At 40.7% G+C, this 24,706-nt stretch overlaps 1 long non-coding RNA gene across 1 annotated transcript in view; it reads left to right on the top strand.

Moving 5' to 3' along the window:
- The first annotated feature begins 1,064 nt into the window (after positions 1–1,064).
- The window catches only part of LOC129657314 (uncharacterized), a 56,758-nt gene continuing 33,116 nt past the window's right edge, over positions 1,065–24,706 (top strand). The window contains exon 1 of the long non-coding RNA XR_008716667.1: positions 1,065–1,189. This is a non-coding gene — a long non-coding RNA (uncharacterized LOC129657314). The remainder of the gene's footprint in view (positions 1,190–24,706) is intronic.

The raw sequence follows: 24,706 nt of genomic DNA, 5'->3' as shown, positions 1-24,706 counted from the left end.
GAAACGGAATGCTTGAGTCCTGTAGATTTGGGCTCTTATTGCAGATGGGTGACCTTGGATGCATAATTTAACCTCCAAGGATCTCATTCTCTTTAAAAGTGAAATCCACTCTCTACCCCACTGCACTAGCTGGGAGCCCCAGGAGGCTGATGGATAGAAGTCATACCAATGGCTCCTCACACTTGGCTTCCTGTTGAGTTTGGTCGGTGGAAGAGATTCAGGGCAGGAGACCCATGAGATGTAGATTTTTATTCCACCCACCACAGCTCAATCCCTGCGAGTCCCTCACCTGAAAGTCGCAGTTCTTTTCCCATCAGCCTGCTTCTGGATCCCCGTGACCACTGGCTCCCTTGACCCCTCCTGGCATGTGCACAGGCACAGCCCCTCAGGCCCCTCACAGTCCTTTGGGATTCCCTACACCCTGCCCAGACCTTTTAAACCGTCTCTTTATTAAACTGTTCTCAGATTACCCAATTTGAGGGTGCCATCTGTTTCTTGCTGGAACCCCAACTGATCCCATGAGTAATATCCTTTATACCTCCCAGAGTCTCTGTGCAGCTAAATGGGGATCATGGATGTAAAGTCCTTGTTGAATACTCTCAGGGTCTCTGCTGCTGATTTATATGATAAGTGGGACTAATGATCTCTCCAACGCAAGCGAATACAAGCCACAAATAAACTGTGGTGTCCTACATGACGCGGTATATAAATGTAACTCCCAATAAATATTTCATGGCAAAGTTGCACTCTGAAAGGAAAAGCATCCTTTCTGCACGCACTTGGGCTCCCCAGAGCAGAGCTCGGGCTAATGCGCCCTGGGCGCCCAGGGGAAGCACGATGGCAGGTCAGGCAAAACCAGGCTTGCTCAGGATAGGTTTGCCCAGCTCCCCGGGGGGCAGATTGGATGAATGCTGACATGAATGCTGACAGAAAGAGGACAGCGTGTCAGGGAAGACGTCCTCTCCCCCATCCCCTCCCGAAATAAACCAATTATCAACCTGGATTGATTCTCTCTCTGTCGTTTCCTCTAAGCTGCCACCTGTATCCCGTCTTAACAGGAAGCGACAGGAGCCTATTCACCAGAATTAAAACATGTTGGGGAAGGCCCAGTAATGAGCTTGCTTTTGTTTCCACAGGCTGAGTTGAAGATCCCTCTCATTTGCCGGGTGCCAAGAAAGATGAACAGACCGTAAGTACCGCAAGGTCGCCTTGAGCGTGCACCTCGCGTCTCCTCCATGGGGACAGGAGTAGGGTGCTGGGGAGAACCGCCGGAAGGATGCAGTGTGCCCACGTGTCACCCTGGTGCCCACGGGCTTGAGGATGTGTGGGTACTCAGTGATTTCTGCAGGAGGTTCCTTGTTCTTCCCCAGTGCAGTCGGGGATGTGGGGTTAGGCAGAGACTAGATACCCAGCATCGGAATGCCAGGAGGGCATCCAGAAATACCACCCATCCACCTCCCACCAGGGTGTGAAATGAAAATTAACAGAACCGCAGCATGCACACTTATTCCCACAGAGAGAGCCTGGAATCCAGCTTTCTGTCTGTGGAACACCCAGAGCGGGTGCTGTGGCTGGTTTAGGATCCTGTCTAAATGTGTATCTGAATCAGCAAAAATTCATCCCATTTCGGAAGTAGTAAAAAAGATAGCAGGCCTCCAAAGTATAAGAAATATTTATGATGAAAAACAAAAGTCCTTTAAATTGGGAAAATTGGGTGCCCTGATTTTAAAATCAAGCTACTTATTTATTTTGCCGTTTGGAGAGGCAGCACTGTTTTTCTCCTCTGTGTGAAAAGAGCAGTCATGTGAGAAAGAACAAGGATTATAGAGTCAGGCAGACCTAGTATCAACCCCTTGCTTTGCCCTGCTGTTTTATAGCCGTACAATATTCAGGAAGTTTTACCTGTTAATAACTCCCTGGATATATTAACCCTTCCTCTGGGAAGAAGGATCTGGCCTGGAGAGGAAGACTGCCCAGGGATAGCCCATGGTAACCAGGTGATGCGGGTATCACAGGTGGGCACTGGGCATGTGGTTGACACCAGGGTGACACAGAAGCATAGCCCAACAAGAGACTTAGACCCCTCTTGGGGGGCAAAGTAGGGTTACTTTGACAGTCTCAGCAATATTTGCTACGGGCTTCTATCTGGCTTGGAGGTCGTGAATCCCTCCCCTTTAGTCCTTGCTTCTGTTTCTCTCTCTGCAGTTCTGCTCTGTGCCAATAATCTCCTTCCTAAATAGGAGAGGTGTCTCCCTTTCATGACTTGAGATGGCTTTGCTTTTAGCCAGATCTTGGTCGCTCAGCAGTTGCTCTCATCAACCTTCCCAAACGGTAGTTTTTTTGAGTTCAGCTGTAGAGTCATATTGGATATGAAGCTGCCCATACACAGACCAGAAAACAAATCAAATCATCATAACATCATAATCATGAGTTTTCTATCTGAGGATGTTAAATCTGAATCTGTACTTTCACAAGATCCCCAGTTGATTTATATAAGCTTGTTAAAGTCTGAGCAGCATCTGACTGTAGAGGAATGGTTCACAGAGCTGTCTCTATCGCAGTACCCTGCAGAAGTATCTCGAGTATTTGTCAACTCAGGGAAGGCAGTTACGTATCAAAGGTTACATGAGTGTAAAATGGAAATTTTCTTCTCTCCCTACACACACACACACACACACACACACAAATATACACACTGTACATACACACAAGATTTTGTTCTGCTACACCTTGGAGGGAGCACGCCTTCCTCTGTGAAAATCATTAACCCAGTTTGTTAAAGGCAGTAGATTTTAAATTTGACTGACCATTAGAATCATCAAGGAAGCTCCAGACAAAATTTCAGCAACTTTCCCCAGACCAAAGAAATCAGAATACCTGAACAGCGGGCCGTTCTACTAATGCACAACTGAGTCTAACCTGCAGCTAAGCTTGCAAAATTCTGGTCTAAGATATCTTACAATTCCATAATCTAGAATTCTGATTTTCTAACATGAAATTCTAAATGGCCTTTGTAACTACGGCTATTTACTCTGAGCCACTGGGCAGTTTTACAAAGAATGAATAAACATAAATGAAAGGATGATATAGAAATAGATTATATATTTATGCACATGCACACACATATGGGTACATACACAGTGCAAATATATGCTCACGCTTTCCCCTTCAAATATATCAGCTGAGTCAAAAGCATTTACTGTACTTGCTTTTTATTGCTTATTTCACTTAACATAATCTCTTTAAGCATCATCCATCTAGTGTCAATTTCTTTCCCTTTTTTTAAATTCCTTCAGTGAGTTTATTTGTTTATTTTTTTGGCTCATTTGTTTTTGAGAAGTACAAAACAAAATACAATTATTGGAGGACAACTGCTCTACAATATTGTGTTGGCCTCTGCCACACATCAACACGAATCAGCCACAGGTATACAGATGTCCCCTCCCTCCTGAACCATTCTCCCATCTTCCCCACCATCTCACCCACCCCGCCCCAGGTTGTCACAGGACACTGGGCTGAGCTCCTTATAGAAGGTAGAACAGCCATTGCCAGTGACTAGGGCAGGGCAAATAAGTAGCTGTTTAAAGTATATAGAGTTTCCTTTGGCAAAATGTTGTGAAGTTTGGTTGCACAATAGCATGAATATACTTACCACGACTGGACAGTATACTTTAAACAGTTGAGATGGTAAATTTAAGCTTTATATTGCTTTTCTGCTATTTAACATAAGACTCCTTTGGGATGGACATGTACACTCTGCTGTATTTAAAATGGGCAATTTACTGCATGGCACAGGGAACTCCACTCGGTGTTGTGTGGCAGCCTGGATGGATAGTTTGTGGGAGAGTGGTTACATGTATATCTATGGCTGAGTCACTTCACTGTTCACCTGAAACTATCACAACATTATTGATCAGCTATTCAGTTCAGTTCAGTCACTCAGTCGTGTCGGACTCTTTGCGACCCCATAAATCACAGCACGCCAGGCCTCCCTGTCCATCACCAACTCCCGGAGTTCACCCAGACTCACATCCATCGAGTCAGTGATGCCATCCAGCCATCTCATCCTCTGTCGTCCCCTTCTCCTCCTGATCCCAATCCCTTCCAGCATCAGAGTCTTTTTCAATGAGTCAACTCTTCACATGAGGTGGCCAAAGTACTGGAGTTTCAGCTTCAGCATCATTCCTTCCAAAGAAATCCCAGGGCTGATCTCCTTCAGAATGGACTGGTTGGATCTCCTTGCAGTCCAAGGGACTCTCAAGAGTCTTCTCCAACACCACAGTTCAAAAGCATCAATTCTTCGGCGCTCAGCCTTCTTCACAGTCCAACTGTCACATCCATACATGACCACAGGAAAAACCATAGCCTTGACTAGATGGACCTTTGTTGGCAAAGTAATGTCTTTGCTTTTGAATATGCTATCTAGGTTGGTCATAACTTTCCTTCCAAGGAGTAAGTGTCTTTTAATTTCATGGCTGCAGTCACCATCTGCAGTGATTTTGGAGCCCAGAAAAATAAAGTCTGACACTGTTTCCCCATCTATTTCCCATGAAGTGATGGGACCAGATGCCATGATCTTCATTTTCTGAATGTTGAGCTTAAAGCCAACTTTTTCACTCTCCACTTTCACTTTCATAAAGAGGCTTTTTAGCTGTACTCCAATATAAAATTAAAAGTTAAAAAAAAAAAAAAAAACATTTACTGAATAATATATCCTATGCCGGGCACTAAGCCAGGCCCCTCCCCTATGAAGATGAATAAGATCTAGCCCCTGCCCTCAAGAGCATTAGCCATACATTAAGCAAAGCATTTTAGTATTAGGTTAAAAGTGATGGGAACGCTCCACAAATGCTACAGAGTCCAGCTGTCCTGATTCAAAATTGCTTCTGAAATTAGCAAACTATTCTACATTTACTGTCTCTGCAACCAGACTCCTTAGTAATCAATCAAGCTACATAAAGCCTCTTTCCTTGGAACAAACTGGTGGAGTTAGAGTAGACTGATCACATGAGCCCACTGCTCATGACACCCTTGGGGCTGGATACAGGAGTCCCCGATTTGGTTTCCAGTATCTCTCCATCATTCTGGACAGAACAGATAAGAACTGTGGTGCTGCGGTTCTGGGTATTCTGGAAGAGACCATTAGAGTGATGGCTTCTAGGCCTTTCCAGTAAGAAAATGCCCTCCCTGGCCCAGCTCCTTTGGGAACTCAAACGCTCAGATCAGGGACTGATGAGGGAATAAGCACCCCCGATGTGCCCCCTTTGAAATGTGCTGAGAGGGTGTAACAGTTAGCTCACTTTGTTTACCCTTAAAATGATTCCTAGTTCCCGTGGAAATTTCAGAAAATATACAAATATACAAAGAAGGAAACAAAAATCACCAATTATCCTAGGACCCAGAAATAACCGTGTTTTGTTACCAGTCCTTCTCATTATTCTATGTCTTGTGTAATATTTGGAAATTTCAAGAAGTCTACTTTTAAAACTTGTATTGTTTTCAGTTATTCATTCAATAATACTGTTTTATGTTATAATCATTGTCCCATGTTAGTAAGTCCTCTTCAAAAGCAGAGTGTTTTAAGGCTTGTGTTAAAATAAGATCCACAATCCCGTAGCTATAATTCCAAAGTCAAGAGGCTTCCAAATACTGAAAATTTTTGGTAACTAGAGTGAGAACAAAATTTGACCCTCGATGAGGTGAAGTTATGGATGTTCTTCATTTATCCCACTTACTGTGAAAAACCCACACACTTTGTGTTTAATGACTACCTATTGTTCCAGAACTTACTGGAAATATTACATAGTATTCAATACACATACAATATTACTTTTCTAAATTCCAAAATATCTTGAATCACTAGACGTAAGGAATTTAGAAAGCAAATGGTGGATCTGTATTTTATCTGGTGGTTTGTTTTATCTTGACCTTGGCTTTGGACATATCACTGGTTACCTATAAAGTTTTATGAGGCAGTTTTATTGCTGAGATCTAACTTAATACTTTATACTCTAGGAGTAATAGCCTGTTTCACTATGATCCCCAGCATGTGACGTTGGGTGTCTTATCACAGGTAATACAATTATTCTGTGATAGTCTAGTATTACATAAGAACACAGGCTCAATCAAATCATCTAACAGAACTTACAATATTTTTTTTCCTGCTCTGGGGAACTTGTCTCTCATGTCTATTTTGGAATGAGTTTTGATGGCTAAAAAATGTTTGTCTCTAAAAGAGAGAGTCTTAATGGTATGGAACTCAAGTTTCCATATATGGTTGTAACCCCATTAGTAATAGCTCTAAGAGATATAATTAAGACTCTCCTTTTTTCTTTAGCATGCACACATAATCTTTATTAGAACCTGTGAAAAGTGAAAGTATTAGTCACTCAGTTGTGTCCAACTCTTTGTGATCCCATGGACTATGGCATGTCAGGCTCCTCTGTCCATGGGATTCTCTAGGCAAAAATACTGGAGTGGGTAGCCTTTCTCTTCTCCAGGGAATCTTCCCAGCCCTGAGATCAAACTCAGGTCTCCTGCATTGCAGGCAGATTTTTTACCACCTGAGCCACAAGGAAGCCCCCATTAGGAACTGTATACTGTGTTTAAAACCAACCACCAAGCCTATTTCAGCTTTTAGTTAATTCAAGATCACTTTACCTCCAAAACTTTTCTACCTATTTCTGTTCTGTACCGTTGTTGTTCAGTCACTAAGTCATGTCGAACTCTTTGCAACCCCATGGACTGCAACACACCAGGCTCCCCTGTCCTTCACTGTCTCCCGGAGTTTGCCCTAACTCAAGTCCATTGAGTCGGTGATGCCATCCAACCATCTCATCCTCTGTCGTCCCCTTCTCCTCCTGCCTTCAATCTTTCCCAGCATCAGGGCCTTTTTCAATGAGTGGGCTTTATGCATCAGGTGGCCAAAGTATTGGAGCTTCAGTTTCAGCATCAGTCCTTCCAATGAGTATTCAGGGTTACTGTTCTGGAAATACATTTTTAGATGAGTGGACTCTATACACAAATAGAATAGGAATGACTGGTTAGATTGTTCCCACTTGAAAGCTTCTTTATTTCTTTAAAGTGTTCAGTGGTTTTTAGTATATTCACAGAATTGTGCAACCATCATCCTCAATCAATTTTAGTGTTTTCATATTCTTTATATATTATAGATATAAGTCCTTTATCAGATGCCTCAACATTTTCATCAACTCCAAAAGAAACCCAGTTAGAGGCTCTTCTTGAATAGTCTTAGGATAAAAGGCTCACTACCTTCTGATACAGTGAGTTTAAAAATTGTAAGAAAGGTTATCTTTTTACTGACATCAGCAAAGCCAGCTTCAAGTCAATGCCAATCATTAATCATTAAGCAAAATAATGATACTTTCCCACAGTAATTTACTCACTGGAATTCAGCATCTAGTTAAGAAAATATGTGCTTAGTTGCTCAGTCATATCCAACTCTTTGTGACCTCATAAACTGCAGCCCACCGGGTCCTCTGTCCATTGGATTCTCCAGGCAAGAATACTGGAGTGGGTTGCCATGCCCTCCTCGAGGGAATCTTCCCAATCCAGGGATCAAACCCATATCTTCCGCATCGCAGGCAGAGTCTTTACCAACTGAGCCACCAGAGAAGCCCAGTTATGAAAATGAAAGGGTAGAATGAAAATTTCCTGGCCAGTAAGGCCTACAGGCCGGGCACCCGACTAATCAATTTGCAGGAGGATCTCTGCTGTGCTGACTGGCTGTTCAGCACTAAAACACGCTTCCCATATTGCCACATAAGATCTGCCACGTTGGATAACCACCCAGTTCGGAGTCATTTGAAGCCACATCTCTCTGACTCCAAAGTCCGTGATCTTTGTGCCAAATTGAGCTGCTACACAATGATTAGGAAAATAATCCTGTGCATATCTCACCAAGGACACATTCCCAAACTGAATGACTGCTTTCCTTGTATGGGCATATTTTCTCTTTGAAAACTCGCCTGATGAAACTCACTGCATCCCTGGGTGGCAATGGATATCAGTTTCTCTTGAAATGGTCCACTTCAATGTTTAGTACACAGGAAGTCCCAATAAATATTTCTCTCTATTTGTATTGGATGTGGCATATCAGTTTTACGATAAAATAATAAAATCTTGTGTAAACCCCAGGTCATTATTTCCCTTCCTGATACATGTGAACACCACTGCCTTTGACCTCAGGGAGCAACTGAGTTTTGATTTGCAGGAATTAATAAGTGTAAATCCCACCAAACCTTGGGGAAATGAGAAGCAGCAATTTGGGCATCCTGAGATCAGAGCCTTGCATCCAGCAGGGGAATCAATATGGCTGGCTTCCCAGTTACTCAGTAGTAATTACGAACCAACTCTCGGGGCAACCAGGCTCGCCCACTGGTGCTATCAAAGTCATGGAGCTAGGATTCAGCTTCGTGGTTGGCTGGCAATTAAAAAGCTACAAGCTGTGAGAGAACATAGCTGAGATACAGGCGAGAGTTTGACCGAGGTTGCAGACAAGGCCAAAGACACTATTGCAAGAGTAGCAGGTGTGGTTAGTCCTGGGACGTATGAAGATGGGTGGTGATGGGGCAACAAGGGGTGTGAAGGTAGACTTTCTTCTCTCTTAATGGCAGAATTACCAGCTGGGGGTGGAACTAGCTGACTGAACTCACCTACCACCACTTGGGAAGCTTAACAAACTTAGTCTTCTGCTAACTAGCCATAAGGCTGGACTTTTCTTTCTTTAGGTGGCCTTTAAAAACATCACAAAAAATAAAGAAGGTTGTGACTTATTTTCATCTTTGAGTTTATTGTTATCATTCAAGTAATATATATTCACTGCTAAATACAAAATATATTTACATAAAGAAAAATACCACTAATCAAGCCTCTGAAAAGGAGTCAACATTACTGGATTTTTCCTTTATGGCTTTTTCATACAGCTATGCATCCTATTTTATTTTTTTAACTTGAATGTATTATAAATATTTTCAAATGTTACTAAAGTCATTTTCGTAGCCATAGAACCTTCCATCATTTAAGCAGCTCATATTTTATATTCTTCCACTGCTAGAAGAGAACACAACCCACAGACAAATTTGACAAACTCGATTCATCTAACCATGTCCAAATGTTAAAATGCTCTGTTTCGTTACCTGCAATGAGCAAATCCAGCACACCCAGGGAAACTTATAAGTCTGGCCAGTGTTTGGAGAAACTGACCCCCAATGATAGCTTATAATGATCCCATAGTATTTTATTATATAAAGGTGCAGAGAAATCAGAGATAAGAAGGATCATTTATGGTTGGATACTCCATAAAGATCAAATTACCAGTTGCTTGCATATTCTCCTTTACACACACCTGACATCTAAAAGGGCTTTTGAGACAGTTAAGCAACAATGTATGCAATAGGTGTAGCACCCTGGCTGGCACAGGGAAGCATGCAGTAGATACTGTAGCAGGTGGTACTTTCTAAACATGGCAGCAACAACATCTCCCACCCCGCTTGCTCTAGTGCAAAGTGACCTGGACACTCCCTGTTCAGAAGTCAATCAATTTCTCCACTTCCCTTAGCTTGTGAGGGCCTGTGGCAGTGCTGAACAATGGCATATGGCAGGAGGGACACTGCCCGGTCTGGGCAGAGGCTTTAACAGCCAGGCAACTCTGCTTTCTCCCTTTGGAAGACCACTTCCAGCTGTCACATGCTATGACCGTCAGGCTATGAGGAGCTCCAATCTGTGGAGAAGCCCTGGGGAGAGAGAGCCCATGGAGAGGCGAGGGGCTGAGGGTCACTGGGCGCTAGGCTTAAGATCAAGAAGCCTTCTGGGGCATTCAGCTCAGTCCAGTTTTGAGAGCGCAACAGCATGATAGAACCTGAGAGGAACCCATCCAGCTAAAAGCCAAGAGAGAAAAAAATAAATTGTTTCTAAGGCGCTGCTTTGGAGGAGGGTCTGAGGTAGCAAGAGGTGACTAGGACAGATATTGTCCTTTTTATTTACATATTTTTATTTATTTTTGACTACTTGGGTTCTTTGCTGTGCAGAGGCTTTCTCTAGTTGTGGCAAGCAGGGGTACTCTTCATTGTGGTGCTTGGGCTCTAGAGCATGGGCTCAGAAGTTGTGGCACATGGGCTTCGTTGCCCTGTGGCATACGGGATCTTCCTGGATCAGGGATCGAACCCACATGCCTTGCGTTAGCAAACAGATTCTTAACCATTGGACCACCAGGAAAATCCTTTGTCTGATATTTTTCTCATCATTGCAGTTATTACCACAAGCTAGAGTCTGTTGGATATTCAGGATTCAACTTACATATTTGTAGGACTTGGGAAAACATCCATTCCAGAGGAGAATGACAATAAACAAACAGCTCCTTGTGGGCGAGCAGAGGGCTAGTAAGGAGTGCTTTGTTCCATGTGTGTGCAAACTGCTAAGGGCACACAGAAGAGGTTCTGGTTACTCTGTGAGAGAGCAAATCTTGGGAAAGGGTAGGGTGGTATTAGAAAAGACATCCTCAGAGGAGGTGATAGTTGGGCTGAGCTAGGAGAATGATGGAAAGTTACCGAGTAGCAAATGGAGGAAGAGTAGGGATAGACTTAAGAAATCACTGCAGCTGGAAAAGCTCAATCAGGATTTAATATAAAGGGCAATGTTACATTGACTGATAATTTGAATTTTGTTGCTTCAAAACTGAATCTAAGTAATTGGAGAGAGAATTTCTTAGCAATTTATGATGGCTGGTGGAATTCTAGTTCCCATATCTCTTTAACGATGGGAAAAGAAGGCCCTTCAATCCATAACCAGAAGGAGGATGAAGGCCTGAATCTCAGTTGCAATGCTTAAAATCTCATGTTGGGGGGATGGATGTTTGCTGCCCTGCCATGTTCTTTGTAAATAGGCTGCAATTAGAGCATTTATCCTGCCATTTGGTGCCATTGTTTGTTTAAACAAAAATGCTTTGAATAATGAAAATTCTACATCCAGGTCAGCTTCTGTGGGCTTTTCTAAGGATTCTATCAGCAAAGATACAAGAAACTTCTTGAAGAAGAAACATGAAGATTTTTTTCTGCCATTTCGCAAGGTTTCATTCTCTTCCTTTATTATCTGCAATTACTTTAAATATTGAATAGGAACAAAAGAATAGCCATAAAATATGCATGAGGTGTAAAGAACAATAAAACAGTCGATATGTTCATTCGTTCTCAGTTTTTTTAATTACTATTATTTTTGCAGTTTTCATTCACTTTTCTGTGATCACAACTGCTTACCTTCAGCCCTTCACACACAGGGAACAACTGTCCTGAATTTTGTGTTAATCATTCACTCACTTTTATTTTTAATTTTATAATATATGACTATATAATTAACAATAATTTGGTTTTGCTTGTTTTTGAACTTCAGATCAAAAAATCACACCAGAGGGTCTATTGTGCACCCAGACTGCCTGGTTTTTAATAACTGTTTCCTTTGGTTCCATTACGAGATCTTAAAAGTTAAAGTGGTTGTCCCTCAGTCATGTCCAACTCTTGAGATCTTGAGTGTTAGTAAACATTACTGCATCTGTTTTCTCAACTACAAAATGAAAATAATAGCAGTGCTTTCTTTTTTTTTTTTTTTTTTTAAGGCTTGATCGCTCAGAGCTTTTGTGTAATACAGTTTTATTAAAGTATAAAGGAGATAGAGAAAGCTTCTGACATAGGCATCAGAAGGGGGCAGAAAGAGTACCCGCTTGCTAGTGTTAACAATGAGGTTATATAATCCAAAGAATGTCTGGAGGTTGTAAAGACTTCATCAGACCTACTCCCATAATTTACATTTTAAGATAACAGAATTAGCCAGAAAGTTTAATCCAAAGACTGTCCTCAGGCAGGATACATTATTGTTATATAATCCTAAGGAATATAGAGAAAGAAAAAAAGTTTGTCCTTTCTTCCTCCTTGAGAATTCCAGACCCCTCTCTCCTTGGGGACCCCTAGACTCCCTATCAACCTGCCTAGGAAATGACTCTCTCATTCCCCCTTTTTCTTTTAGGAGAATTATGTTGCCTAGGGAAAAGGGGTGTCGTTCTCATCCCATAACTGCTTCCGAGCTGACAAGGGGCGTTGTCCCTAAATTGGTGAGGCAACATATTCTCCTAATCCTCATGTTGAGGATATCTGATCCAGGGGCCCCAAAATTGTGGTGGTCTTGTGACCAGTAAATGAGCTGATTGATATAATAAGACATTTACACATAAATGGAACATAATCTGGGCTCTGTACGTAATAGTCATCATTCTACAATCTGTTTTATGACTATCCCAGCTTACATTTCAGAGATAATCCTTTGCTATTGTGGATAATCATAATTCCTGCAGTTTCATGCCTATGTAAGATTTTTTTACGTGCATATATTACTATGTATTGCTGTCCAATCAATAGACATTTGGATTGTCAGTGCTGCTAAGAACACTCTTGCTTTTGTCTTGGAGTATATACTCAAGAGTATCTGTATATAAGGGCTTCCCTAATGGCTCAGCAGGTGAAGAATCTGCCTGCAAGGCAGGAGACACAGAAGACACAGTTTCACTCCCTGGGTCTGCAAGATCCCCCAGAGAAGGAAATGGCAACCCGCTTCAGTATTCTTGCCTGGGAAATCCTCCATGGACATAGGAGGCTGACAGGCTACGGTTCATGGGGTGGCAAAGACTCGAACATGACTGAGCAAATGAGCACACACACATCTGTATATAAAGGTATATTCTCAGGATGGAAATTTCTGGATTGCAAGATATGCACAGCTGTAAATTCCAACAGGTCATGCCACAGTTTCCAAAGTCATCAGGCCAGTTTGCACTCCCACAAGTGTGTGTACATGGCCTATTGGCTATGCCATCTCATTAATCATCCATACTGGCAGTTGTCTTGTTCACCGAACTGGTAGGTGGTTTTGATTTGCCTTTTGTTGACCACAGATATGGTCAAGCATCATTTCAGATACCTATTAGCCATTATGCTTTTCTTTTTTGCCCACAGTACTAGTTGAAATCGTTTGCTTACTCCTCTATAAGGCTTTTTGTCTTTTTCATATTGAGTTATGTAAGTTATTTCTTTATTCTGTACATTTTTCCAGTTTGTGACTTAAGTTTCTTTCTCTTTTAATGTTTTCTTTTGCATAATTTTGAGGCCATCAAGCATCACCAACTTTTCTTTTTTTATTCAATTTTAGTATTGTTTGAAAAAAACTTTCCTTATCCTGAGATCAGTAAAGTAGCTCCCTAGATTGAATTCCAAAATCATAAATTTTGCTTTTAATCAGTCTGCAATTGATTACTTTGAGTGTAACAGGAAATCCTAAAGGAAATCAACCCTGAATATACATTGAAAGGCCTGAAGCTGAAGCTGAAACTCCAATACTTTGGTCACCTGATACAAACGGCTGACTCATTGGGAAACACACTTGTCCTGGGAAAGACTGAAGGCAGAAGGGGGCAGTAGAGGCTGAGATGGTTAGGTATCAACTCAATGGACATGAGTCTGAGCAAACTCCAGGAGATAGCAAAGGACAAGGGAGCTTGGTGTGCTATAGTCTGTGAGGTTGCAAAGAGTCAGACACAGCTTAGTGATTGAACAACAAAGAGAAGTAGGGGAGAATTGTTGTTTTTCATACAGATAATTTACTTAGCAACATATAATAAAAAAGCCTACCTACCCCTTCTACACTGATTTGAAACATCATAACCAAATTTTCTTAAACAGGTGGATCATTTTCTGGCCATTCTCTACTGTGCCATGTTTCGCCATGTCAATTACACAAGTTTTAATTGCTATAACTTTGTAGTAACTCAGGATATCTAGAAATTTGCAAACCCCAGTTTGCACTTTATCAATGAATTGGCTCTTGAATATGTATTCTTTCAGTTCAGTTCAGTTCAGTCACTCAGTCATGTCTGACTTTTCATGACCCACGGACCACAGCATGCCAGGCCTCCCTGTCCATCGCCAACTCCCAGAGTTCATCCAAACTCATCTCCATTGGTCATTGATGCCATCCAACCATCTCATCCTCTGTCGTCCCCTTTTCCTCCTGCCTTCAATCTTTCCCAGCATCAATGTCTTTTCCAATGAGTCAGCTCTTCACATCAAATGAGCAAAGTATTGGAGTTTAAGCTTCAACATCAGTCCTTCCAATGAATACCCAGGACTGATCTCCTTTAGGATGGACTGGTTGGATCTCCTTGCAGCCCAAGGGACTCTCAAGAGTCTTCTCCAACACCACAGTTCAAAAGCATCAGTTCTTTGGCACTCAGCTTTCTTTAGAGTCCAACTCTCACATCCATACATGATTACTAGAAAAACCATAGCTTTGACAAGATGGACCTTTGTTGGCAAAGTAATGTCTCTACTTTTTAATATGCTGTCTAGGTTGGTCATAGCTTTTCTTCCATGGAGCAAGCATCTTTTAATTTCACAGCTGCAGTCACCATCTGTAGTGATTTTGGAGCCCAAAAAAATAAAGTCTGTCACTGTTTCCACTGTTTCCCCATCTATTTCCCATGAAGTGATGGGACCAGATGCCATGATCTTCATTCTTTGAATGTTGAGTTTTAAGCCAACTTTTTCACTATTCTGTCACTTTCATCAAGAGTTTCTTTAGTTCCTCTTCACTTTCTGCCATAAGGGTGGTGTCATCTGCATATCTGAGGTTATTGATATTTCTCCTGGCAATCTTGATGCCAGCTTGTGCTTGATTCAGCCCAGCATTTTGCATAATGCACTCTGTATATAAGTTAAATAAGCAGGGTGATTTTATACAGCCTTGACATACTCCTTTTCCAATTTGGAACCAGTCTATTGTTCCATGTTCAGTTCTAACTGTTGCTTCTTGACCTGCATACAGATTTCTCAGGAGGCAGATAAGGTGGTCTGGTATCCCCATCTCTTGAAGAATTTTCCATAGTTTGTTGTGATCCACACAGTCAAAGGCTTTGGCGTAGTTAATAAAGCTGAAGTAAATGTTTTGTGATTTGCTTGATCTAATAAAATAAAACTGACTTTAAATAAAGAATTTGCCCAATTTATAATTTGTATAATTTCTCAGTTTGTTACTATACTTTATATTGTTTTTCCATTTACCTGTCCTTTTTTCTTTGTTTTTTGTGTTTTTTTTTTTTTCTTTTTGGTCTTCAGTTTTTCTTTCTTCTGGTTTTATATGCACATGTGCATGCATGTGTATATATATATATTTTTCCTCACTCCATTATACCTCTACTAGTTTATTAAGTATGACTTATAATTCTCTTTCTGTGATCTCCTTAGATATTTTTAATATATAATTAAATTACAAACATCTAAGGGACTCCTCGGATGGCTCAGACCTAGGTTCAATCCTTGAGTCAGGAAGATCTCCTGGAGGAGGAAATGGCTCAGCTGGACATGACTGAACAACTAACACTCATTTTCAAGGTTATTTAACCCTCTTTTAGAATAATATATGCATTTTTCAATACTTTATTTCTAATCATCCATTCACAATTTATATGCTTCTGCAGTCATGTATTTTAATTCTATATTATTTGTTAACCCCTTTAAACCATTCAGTTCAGTTCACTTGCTCAGTCCTGTCTGACTCTTTGGGACCCCATGGACTGCAGCATGCCAGCTTCCGTGTCCTTCACCAACTCCCAGAGCTTACTCAAACTCATGTCCATCGAGTCGGTGATGCGATCCAACTATCTCAACCCCTGTCATCCCCTTCTCCTGCCTTTAATCTTTCCCAGCTTCAGGGATTTTTCCAATGAGTCAGTTTTTAAGACTGTAGTATTGTTTTAAATAGTCAGTGTTTTAAAATATTTATCCAAATATTTAATGTAATATTTGGTCATTTTTTTTCTTTTTATTTCTCAAACATTCTTGTGAAGATCACCTCCTCTCAGTAGAGCACAATTTGGAATTTTCTTTCATGTCAAGGCCCCTCATAAGAATATTAAAATGTCTTTACTTTTCCCTCATTCTTAAAATGATATCTTCATTGGACAAAAATTCCAGATTGACCGTTATCTTCCCTCTGAACTATAAAGTTATTTTTCTACACTCTGTTTCCAACCACTGTTGGGACTGAAAAATTAATTACAATTGTCATTTTTTTGGAGGTAATATTTCTTTTCCATCTGGATGCTTCGAGGGTCTTCTCTTTGTCTTTGGTTTTCTGCACTTTCACTATGATGAACCCAGTGAAACTTATTTATTTGTCTCATTTTGGACACAATGATTGTGTGTCCTATGGACAGAGGAGCCTGGTGGGCTACAGTCCATGGGGTTGCGAAGAATCAGACATAACTGAGCGACTAACACTAACACTTGTGTGGGGGCAGGGTCTCCGACTAGTCCCTGAGCACAGAATATCTTAAATTCTCAATATTTAAAATTCTCAGTGTTCTATGAGGCCGTAAAAATCAAAGCCCATCCCCCGACCCCCGTTTTAGCAATGCCATCAAGGAGAGGGCTGTTTTCAGTGTTCTGTTTCCATCTCTGAGTTCTCACTTCATTTAAATCTGAGCTCTCTCAGAGCAGTTCTTACTGTTGCCAGCAATCAATTGCAAATTTTTTTTTTAACTATTTTCTATGGAAGTTTTTGTCAGAGTATCTTGTTCATTATGCCACAAGAAATAAGTTTCTTCCTTTCACCCTATGGAATTCAATTTTTTAATTTATTTTGGTAAATTTTTAATTAAAAATAGAATAAAAGAATTTCCATGTTTTCAGTTTTATCAATGATGCTCTTATTTTTATATAAAGTAACACATCCCTGGGATTGATGTGTTCTTTCCTCAATATGATTCATCACAGCTTTGCAAATGCTCATTCAATGAACATGAATTAAGTTCTTACTACTTGCCAGACTTTGTATTATTCATATTTGTATACAGTATCTCATTCCATGTACTCATCAGAGATAGAGGATTCCAGGGCTGCCCTATATATTAAAAAGGAAAAACAGTATCAGATAGAAGTCTGTATGAAGCTATTATTGCTTGTTATGTGCCTGTATTAATAGGTCTATATATGTACTACCAGTTAATCCTTGTATGCATAAATGAGCAAACAAATAAACATAGCAATAAATAAATCCAAAATACATGAATGACCTTAATGCTGTGAAGGAATGGTTATGGAGCTTGGGCTCTAATACCAGCTATGACAATTCTTAAGACTAGAAAGCTGGACTGCTCATGTCATTTCTCTGTCCCACAGTGCCCTAGATCAGTAGGAGATAATAATACTCCATCTAATGTAATAAAAGGCATTCCCAATGGCTCAGTAGTAAAGAATTCACCTGCCAATGCAGGAGACCCAGGTTCAACCCCTGGGCCAGGAAGATACCCTGGAGAAGAAAATGGCCACCCACTCCAGTATTCTTGCCTGGAAAATGCCAGGGACAGAGGAGCCTTGTGGGCTACAGTCCATGGGGTCACAAAGAGGTGGACATGATTCAGTGACTAAACAACAATGTAATAAAAAGACGGATTAAATAAATAAACTGTAAAAACACCAGTACTAGGTATCTCTTTCCTCTTAATCAAGTTATCTTTGATAACTTATCAGTTGTGTGACCTTGGACAGGTTACTAAACCTCTGTGCTCCTCAATTTCTTAATCTAGGCAATGTAAATAATAATAATAATTAATATAATTATTTTATCTTCAATATAATAATTATAATTGTTATTTTATTACATTGTCCTGATTTACTAAATGACTTAATATATGAATGCCTAGAACATTATCTTGAACATGGTTTAAACCTTCATAGATTATAGCTATTCTCAGCAGTTACGGTCTCAATTTAAGAGAAACTCTAAGTTGTACTAGCTTTTTCAACGTAAGAAATAACATTTTAAAAAATTTATTTCCTCTAATTGTAAAATAGGAACACATTCATATACCACACAAAGATAAATCAGAAAGGCATTTTAAAAAAAGTAAAAGCAGCCAAAAATGGTACTCCTGTTACAGATTGCTATAACATTTTAGGTTCAGAAAATTCTGGAAGAATGTATACTAAAATGTTAGTAGTGGTCGGTCTCTGCATGTGGGAGCAGGGTGATTTTTAACTTTATGTAGTAGGTACATAATGTTGATATAAGTATAACTACAGGTATATTCAAGCAATATATGCACATGTTGTTGTTTAGTACCTAAGTCGTATCCTACTTTTACAGGCTCCTTTGTCCATGGGATTTCCCAGGCAAGAATACAGGAGTGGGTTGCCATTTCCTTCTCCAGGGGATCCTCCCAATCCAGGGATCAAACCCATGTCTCCAGCTTAGCAGGCGGATTCTTTACCACCAAGCCACCCGGAAACCTATATGCATGTGTAGACATATCTAATTGTTTCTTTATAATTCAGTCACTGAAATACAGCCAGTTAGCAGTGTTTAAATTAAGACTTTAATTGATTCAGTCCTCTATTCTCTTCTTTCTTCATCCATATGTTAATTCAATCCAGCATCTATATTCATTTGTGCATCCATTCATCCATTTATTTCCTATGTGCAAGGCTCTGTGCTGGCTGTTAGAGACAAATAGAAGGAGATGTCTCAGTCCCATATTTAACAATCCAGTGGAGCCAATAGAACAACGGGTCAGTAAGCAAGGAGTTTCCAAACAGTGACGTATATTATGTGCAGATGAAAGTGCAGGGTAGTGCAGGAACTCAGAAGTAAGGGCACCTGCATCCACCCCAGAGGGGTAAGTGAGAGGTGCAGAGCTGCAGAGACTTAAGTGAGACTCACAGAAAGGTTTCCCCAGAGCTTGTGTTGAAGACAAGTCCCTCGTAGCTCAGCAGTAAAGAATCCGCCTGCAATGAAGGAGACCTGAGTTCAATCCCTGGGTCAGGGAAATACCCTGGAGGTGAAATGGCTACCCACCCCAGGATTCTTGCCTGGAGAATTCTACAGACAAAAGAACCTGGGAGCTACTGTCCATGGGGTTGCAAAGAGTCGGACAGGACAGAGTGACTAACTTTCACTTTCAGGAGTTTGCCGGGTACACACAGAAGAGAAATACATTCCTTGGATGAGAATGCTTAATGATGTCTGGAAAACCTGCTTCCTTCTAAGCCAATGAAGACTGCTGCTTCTGTCCTCCCAGGAAGACCAAATCTCCCTTATTTGAGAGTTGAAAGTAAGGGCATTCAGTCCAGTCTCTCAGTCCTGTCTGACTCTTTGTAACCCCATGGACAGCAGCATGTCAGGTTTATATGTCCATCGCAAACTCCAGGAACCTGCTCAATCTCATATCCCTTGAGTCAGTGATGCCAACCATCTCATCCTCTGTCATCCCCTTCTCCTCCTGCCTTCAATCTTTCCCAGCATCAGCATCTTTTCCAATGAGTCAGTTCTTCGCATCAGGTGGCCAGAGTATTGGAGTTTCAGCTTCAGCATCAGTCTTCCAATGAATATTCAGGATTTATTTCCTTTAGGATTGACTGGTTTGATCTCCTTGCAGTCCAAGAGTCTTCTTCAATACCACAGTTCAAAAGCATCAGTTCTTCAGCACTCAGCTTTCTTTATAGTCCAACTCTCACATCTGTACATGACTACTGGAAAAACCATAGCCTTGACTAGACAGACCTTTGTTGGCAAAGTAATGTTTCTGCTTCTTAATATGCTGTCTACGCTGGTCATAGTTTTAATTCTAAGGAGCAAGCATCTTTTAATTTCATGGCTGCAGTCACCATCTGCAGTGATTTTGGAGCCCAAAAAAATGAAGTCTGTCACTGTTTCCATTGTTTCCCCATCTATTTGCCATGAAGTGATGGGACCAGATGCCATGATCTTCATTTTTCGAATTTTGAGTTTTAAGCCAGCTTTTCACTCTCCTTTTTCACTTTCATCAAGAGGTTTTTTATTTCCTCTTCGCTTTCTGCCATAAGCGTGGTGTCACCTGCGTATCTGAGGTTATTGATATTTCTCCAGGCAATCTTGATTCCAGCTTGTGCTTCATCCAGCGTGGCATTTTTCATGATGTACTCTGCATATAAATTAAAGAAGTATGGTGACAATATATAGCCATGATGTACTTCTTTCCCAATTTAGAACCAGACCATTGTTCCATGTCTAGTTCTAACTGTTGCTTCTTCACTTGCATACATATTTCTCAGGAAGCAGGTAAGGTGGTCAGATATTCCCATCTCTTGAAGGATTTTCCACAGTTTGTTGTGATATACACAGTTAAAGGCTTTGGCATAGTCAATAAAGCAGAAGTAGATGTCTTTCTGGAATTATCTTGCTTTTTCTATGATCCAAAGGATTTTGACAAATGATCTCTGGTTCCTCTGCCTTTTCTAAATCCAGCTTGAACATCTGGAATTTCGTGGTTCATGTATTGTTGAAACCTGGCTTGGAGAATTTTGAGCATTAATTTGCTAGCGTGTGAGATGAGTGCAATTGTGCAGTAGTTTGAACATTCTTTGGCATTGCCTTCCTTTGGGATTGGAATGAAGACTAAACCTTTTCCAGTCCTATGACCACTGCTGAGTTTTCCAAATATGCTGGCATATTGAGTGCAGCACTTTAACAGCATCATCTTTTAGGATTTCAAGTAGCTCAACTGGAATTGCATCACCTTCACTAGCATTGTTTGTAGTGATGCTTCTTAAGGCCCACTTGACTTTGCATTTCAGGATGTCTGGCTCTAGGTGAGTGATTGCACCATTGTGGTTATCTGGGTCATGAAGAAATGGATTGGTGGTGGTGGTGGTTTAGTCGCTCAGTCAAGTCTGATTCATTGCAACTCAGTGGACTGTAGCCCACCAGGCTCTTCTGTCCATGGGATTTCTCAGGCAAGAATATTGGAATGGGTTGTTATTTCCTTTTCCAAGGGATCCTCCCAACCCAGGGATCAAACTTGTATCTCCTGCTTGGCATGCAGATTCTTTACCACGGAGCCTCCTGGGAAGCCATTGAATGGATTATTAAGTAAAACTGAGTTTCTTTGTTTTCTCAAGCTTTGGGCACCAAGGTTTAGAAGGCTAGAACAAGAGGACAGCCATTGGCTCAGAACCAGAAAGCCTGAGCCTTCATCCCCTGTCTGCCATTCACAAGGTGTTTGAACCCAAGCAAGATCTTTATTCAATGAGTCACTTGGGCTTGCTTATCTAAAAAGAAATACAATAGCATCAATTTTCTCCACCATCTTTCCTTTGCTAGATGCTTAAAATGGCAGCATGTTTGATTGTGAAGATAAATGACTGTGGCTACTGTAAAAAGAGGTTATGCAAAAAGAGATTAAGCTTTGAAATCAACCAGACTACAGTCCCAGTTTTTCCTCTGTCACTTGCTAGATTAGGATTACATGATAAAAAGTATGTAAAGCACCTGGGAAATGCCCATTGTCAAATCCTCTTAACTGTTGGTTCTTTGAACTTGGAGTCATAAGACAGTAACACCTCCATCATTTAGTGACATTTTGAGACTAAGATAAATTGCCCTGTTACCTCATCTATAAATAGAGATGTCTCACAAGATTTTGGCCCCGTGATGTCACTTTAGCTAATATGTGGGGAACATCTTAATCAGTTCAATGGTACCAAAAGGATGTGACTACTCATTACATGGTAATTTGTACAACGAGATATATTGCTGAGAAGATGAGTAAGATGGTGAGGGTCCTGTCCTACCGTACCAGAATGAGAATGAGAAATGAAGCATAATGATGTTTCTCCTGCTTTCTGATCTATACAGAAGGTGAATTGCCAGAATCTAATGCACAGTACTCTTGCCTGGAAACTCACATGGACGGAGGAGCCTGGTAGGCTGCAGTCCATGGGTTCTCGAAGAGTCGGACACGACTGAGCAACTTCACTTTCACTTTCACTTTTCACTTTCATGCATTGGAGAAGGCAATGGCAACCCACTCCAGTGTTCTTGCCTGGAGAATCCCAGGGACGTGGGAGCCTGGTGGGCTGCCATCTATGTGTTCGCACAGAGTCGGACACGACTGAAGCAACCTAGTAGTAGCAATGTACAGAAGGGGCTTCCCAGATGGCTCAGTGGTAAAGAATCCACCTGCCAATGAAGAGATGTGGGATTGATTCCTGGGTTGGGAAGATACCCTGGAGGGGGAAATGGCAACCCACTCCACTATTCTTGCCTGGGAAAACCCATAGACAGAGAAGCCTGGCGGCTACAGTCCACGGGGTCACAAAGAGTCAGACACAACTCAGTGACTAAAGGACAACAAAGTACAGAGAGGCCACAGCAGAACAAGCGGATTCAGTATAATGGGATGTAATGAAATGGACACTAATTTAGAATCCAGAGCCCAGATTTCTTTTTAGATTCTGACCCATGCTGACCTTTGGAAGATCAGAGCAGGAGCATCTCTGGGCTGTAGGACAGATAACTTGCCTGTGTTTATCAGGCAATTGTTATTTTGCGTTGGAGACTAGTTGACTTACAATGTTGCGTAAAGTTTCAGGTGCACAGCTAGTGATTTATATACATATACCCTTTCTTTCTCAGATTCCTTCCCCATATAGGTTACTACAGAATACTGAATTCCCTGTGCTATACAGTAGGTCCTTATTGATTATCTGTCTTATGTATAGTACCGTATATATGTTTATATACACTATCCTAATTTATACCTCTCTCCCATGTTTCCCATTTGGTAACTACAAGTTTGTTTTTAAAGTCTATGAGTCTGTTTCTGTTTTGTAAGTTAGTTCATTTGTATCTTTTTTTTTTTTTTTTTAGATTTCACATATAAAGTGGTATAGTATGATATATTTCTTTCTTTCTGATTTATTTCACCTAATACTATAATCTCTAGGCCCACCCATGTTGCTGCAAATGATGTTATTTCATTCTTTTTACAGTTGAGTAATATTCCATTGTATACATGTACCATATCTTCTTTATCCATTCTTCTAATGGACACATAGGCCTTGCCTATATGTAAACAGTGTGTTCGTTACCATCACCTAGAAAAGTATCTTTTATGAGTCAACTGAATGAATAAATGAAGCCCTTTTTACAATTAATTTTCTCCCCTATGCAATGGAGATTATAATAGCTGTCTGTTAGAATTACTGGGATAAACAAAAGAGGTCTCGCCTAGGACACAGTAGGTGCTTGACATAGAGCACGTCTCTCCTGCACTGATGAGAGTCTCTGTCCTATCTTGTAGGAGGATTTAATATGGCCTTTTCCTACAAGTTCCACCAGAGGTCTCTTCATATGTCCATAAGTTAAGTGCCCTTACAATTTCCAAAGGGCTCTGTCTTAAGTTGCCTTCTTCAATGAAATTAATGATAAACAAAATAAAACAAATCGTTTCTGGTAATAACACTCAAGATACAAAAAAGACAGATGTCTAGCTATTCCCCATCCTTAAAAATATTCAAATTCATAATCCATTATCTTAGAAGCCTCATATAAAATAATCAGATAAGAGAAAGGGATGGAAGATTTTGAAGGTTCCTTAATAAGCCTTAGATTATAAATGCAGTTGCTAATTCCCCAGTTTTCATCAGAGCTATAGAGGGAAACTATTGAGAAAAGGAATGATTTCTTGAAAGACAGCAAGTTCTTGGAAGTAAACTCAAGGTTAGTCTGGGATAAGGCATGTCTCCTGTGCATCATACAGAACCTGGACCCAGGTGAGAAGTGGGGCCTGATCCCTGGGCCAAGGACCTGACACATATGAAAGGCCTGGGAGGTGGAGAAACGACAACACTGCACAGGAAATGCTGGGATCAGATGTATACAATGTTCAGTGATGGCAACAAAAAGACTGAAAAAAGCTGCCTGAAGCTAGGGAGAAAGGTCCAGAAAGGCTGTCTCGAGAATATTTCCTTCAGTGTAGTCGTAACAATAAGAACCTTAGTTCAGCAAAGTCTTCATATTGCCAGATTCATAGCTTTGAAAATAGTGCTGGGATTAACCAAGCTTCCATCACTACACCTGTGTAAGGTGGGTCCTAGTGGGCAATAAACAGATAGGAATAATGGTTTGAATGCTGGGCTATTTGAGTTCCTGTGAGTCCTAGAAAGTTTCATTTGCCCATGAAAACACTCAGCGTTTTACATACAAGAAAAAGAAAGGAGCAGGCAAGAGGAGACTGCCACCATCACATCAGCATGGCTCAGAGAGACAGGACTTTTATCAAAGTAGTGTGTCTAGAGAGCCACATTTTTCTGCCAAGAAACACATGGCTTAGTTGCCTACTTCTGTCTCCTCCACTCTGTCTTCCACAGGCCAGGTTCACTGGCAGTGAGAAATTTTGTCCTGACAAAATAGATTTGCTCGGGCTCATCTGCTCCAGGGCTGATAATATGTCCTAGAAACACCTCACTGGGCCGTGTCATTTTGCACTTCAAGTCTTGGGTCTATTTCCAGAACTGAAACATAAGCGACATAGACTCTTCTTCCAAAGCTCTCTGGGTCTAAAAATAAATCTTAACCTTGCAAAGCTCAGTCTGTGATTCACCTTTGCTTTAGTTTTGTTTAAAAGAAATATTAAAGTTAGCAGAACTGCAATCAGAATTTTAAAATTTCAAAATGAATATCTATAGATACAACCATAATATGTATGTTGGTATGCGTGCATGTGTGTGCATGTGTGTGGCACACATGTGTGCCATTTCTAAATTACCAGTATGTACCTGATACAAGCATTACGTCATAGGATGATCCTAAAGATTATATGTATTATTAT

This window comes from Bubalus kerabau, chromosome 7 (genome assembly GCF_029407905.1).
Source record: "Bubalus kerabau isolate K-KA32 ecotype Philippines breed swamp buffalo chromosome 7, PCC_UOA_SB_1v2, whole genome shotgun sequence".
NCBI lineage: Eukaryota > Metazoa > Chordata > Mammalia > Artiodactyla > Bovidae > Bubalus > Bubalus kerabau.
Note: the sequence above shows the minus strand (reverse complement) of the source record. Positions and strands in the feature narration are given on the sequence as shown.